The following is a 3,553-nucleotide window of genomic DNA, read 5'->3' on the forward strand; positions in this document are numbered from 1 at the left end:
TCTCGATCCTGGTTTTGACTGAAAATGACTAACTAAGCCAACAACATAACTTATATCAGGACGAGTATACAACATAGTGTACATTAAACTACCAATAACACTGACATATGATTTTTTCTTCATTTCAACTATTTTCTCAGGAGTCTTGGGATACATACTTTTGCTCAAAATAGGACCTTTCGCTATAGGCATCTGTTCGATATTGCAATCTGACATATTGAAGTGTTATAGCATCTTAGTGATATAAGCTTCTTGAGACAACCCCAAAAGCCTTTTTGATCGATCTCTAATGATCTTCACTCCTAAGATGTACTCTGATTCTCTCATATCTATTATGTCAAATTGCGATGAAAGCTAACATTTGACTTATATCACACACTTTATGTCACTTCTAGCTATTAGCATATCATCAACATATAATGATAAAATGACAAACTATCCTTTTTCCTTTCTAAGGTAAACACAATGATCCTCATTAATCATTTCGAAACTATAAGACAAAATGACTTCATTAAATCTCATGTTCCATTGTCTTGACGCTTGCTTTAGCCCATATATACACTTCCTAAGTCTACATACTCTATTCTATTGACTTTCAGCAACATAACCTTCTGGTTGTACCATATAGATTTCTTCATCAAGATTATAATTACAGAAAGCCTTTTTTACATCCATTTGATGTAATTCCATGTCAAATTATGCTACTATAGCTAGAATGACACGTATTGACACAAACTTCACAACTGAGGAGAACGCCTCTTCAAAGTCAATACCCTCCATTTAGGTATATCCTTTTGCAACTAATCGAGCTTTGTATCGATTAATCGATCCATTTTCTTTCCTCTTTATTTTGAGAATCCACTTATTCCTAATAGCCCTTCGGCCTGGAGGAAGATCGACTAAATCCCAAACTTGATTCTTTCTCATTGACTCCATTTCCTCATCCATTGCAATTTTCTATTTTTCTCTTACTGAGCTTCTCAAAGCTTCCTCAACTGTTCGAGGTTCCTCATCATCAACTGGGAGAATCATCAATACCTCATTCTCAATATCAAACCTTCTCCGAGGAATAATCTGACGACTACTTCTTCGTAAGTTAGACTGTTGAGAAACTGACTCATTCAGTAGCAAATTACTCCCACTAGGTTGACTAGATTCAGGCATATCCTGATTTGTTGATAAAGGAATATTATCCTCCTCCTCTATCTCATATAGAGGAATTGTTTTATCAACTTCACCTCGTGTTGGGAACTCAGTTTTAAGAAAAGTAACATCTCTTGACTCTATTTCAGAGATGGTTCCATCTTGTCACTCACCAATAAAAATATAACCCTTAGAAGTCTCAGAATACCTTATAAAGATACACTTCTTACCTCTGGGTCCTAATTTTTCATATTCGTGAGTCTTATCATGAGCATAGGCAGCTAACCCCTAATGTCTCAGATTACTCAAATCTGACTTTCTGCCCGTCCAATGTTCATGTGGGGTAGATGGAACTGACTTTGAAGGCACTTTGTTAAGTATATATGTCACAACTAATGATGCATCTCCCCAATAGGAGATTGGAAAATTAGCCTGTGCCATCATAGACCTAACAATTTCAAGAAAAGTCCTATTTCTTCTTTTAACAACCCCATTTTCCTGTGGAGTTTCATGGATAGTTAGCGATCTAATAATCTCTTTCTCATTACATATTGTCTTGAGCTGATCAGACAAATATTCACCTCCATGAGCAGTGTGCAAGGTTTTAACTTTATATTCCAATTGATGCTTAACTTCGTCCAAGTAACGAATAAAGCAATCTAATGCTTCATAGTTGTGAGAGAATCAAATACATATGACCAAAACGTGTGAAATCATCAATAAATGTAATGAAATAAGAACTCTCATTTCTAGCCTTCATATTTATTGGACCACAAATACCCAAATAAATTAATTGCAACGGTGATTCAGCCCTAATAGCCTTGCCAAATGGTTTCCGAGTTGCCTTTCCAGCAAGACAATACTCACATATAGACAAGTTAATCTTAGCATGAGTGCCTAAAAGGCCCTCCTTAGCTAATCTATTCATTCGTTCTTGTCCTATATGTCCTAATCTAGCATGTCAAATTTCATCATTAACATCAGCATTACTAGTAAGAGCAATGATTGAAAAATAACCATCATTATTATTTGCTTCTACATCAAGAACCATAAAACCATTTGTTACATAACCATGCTCAATTAACACAGAGTTAATTTGAAGTTCCACACAATGGCTATAAAAATTTACACAATAACCTAAATCAAGAAGACAAATGACGGAAACCAGATTCCGTCGAATCTCAGGAGCATACAGGGCATCATGTAGAAACAGGGTACGTCCACCACGTAGGTTGAGCTTGCAATTGCCAATTTTTTTGACTTCAATTCTTGTATTATTTCCTACATATATCTGTTGGATCGAGACGCGCTAGAGGGGGGTGAATAGCGCTCGTGACTATAATCGTTCAATTATCGGAATCGTAAAACGTAAGAGTTAATGCAGCGGAATAAAATAACACAGAGAGACAAGGGATTTTTACTTCATTCGGAGCCTGTGACGACTCCTACTCGAAGGCCCGCGATCCTTGATCGCTTTCCGTGGGCAACAACTATAAGCTCGACAAGAGTACAAGTATTACAGTTAAGTATTAAAAAGAATACAGTTATACCGACGACAATATCGTAATCTGGAGATTCAGAGCTCCGGGTCGTCGATGTCTTGCAACAGCACTTTGGAATCGTCTCGTGAGCAGCTTGTAGCAGTAAGATCACTTGAAAGTTGTGTTTTGAAGCTGCTGGTCGAGACCCCTTATAAAGGGGGTTCAAGGCGCCTTATACTGTTCACCAAGGCGCCTTGAACGAGCCGAGTCACCCGCGTGGATCAGCACAGACCTGGTCGAACTCTATCTGGTTCAAGGCGCCTTCAGCCTATCCAGGGCGCCTTCAACCTCCGGTCCAAGGTGCCTTGAACTCCATTCAAGGCGCCTCTACTGCGCTGGCCTTTTCCTGGCTCGTACCCGAGGCGCCTCGACTGTTCATCCGAGGTCTTTTTGTACTTTGGTTCCTGCAAGATATGTTAATCCCAAAATACCAGTAGCACAAAGTTAGCACAAAACAATGATATAACTATTGAAATATTTAACAGTCTCTTCGAGTCTGACTTGTGTTTCCTACCGGAAACCCTAGGTCGACCGACGCCTACTCCCTCTACGGGAACGCGTCCTCACCTACTCCACTCGGAGATTTACATTGCCGACGATCCTCCGGATCATTGGACTTTTACTCGACTCGATGCTTGGGACTTCTCTGAACATCCGCTTCGGCTAGTCCGGACTTTCACCTGGTTCGCGACACCGGGACTTTTCACCTAGGGTTACCACCCCAGGACTTTGGGAAACCATCGACCGCCAAGACTTCCCGCATAGGGTTACCACCCCTATGACCTAGGGTTACCACCCCTAGGGTTTTACCGCCTAACCGCAGCTAGGACTTTTGCCTAAGTATCACTTAGGACTTTCCTGCAAGCTCC

The sequence above is a fragment of the Zingiber officinale genome, chromosome 5A (genome assembly GCF_018446385.1).
Source record: "Zingiber officinale cultivar Zhangliang chromosome 5A, Zo_v1.1, whole genome shotgun sequence".
NCBI lineage: Eukaryota > Viridiplantae > Streptophyta > Magnoliopsida > Zingiberales > Zingiberaceae > Zingiber > Zingiber officinale.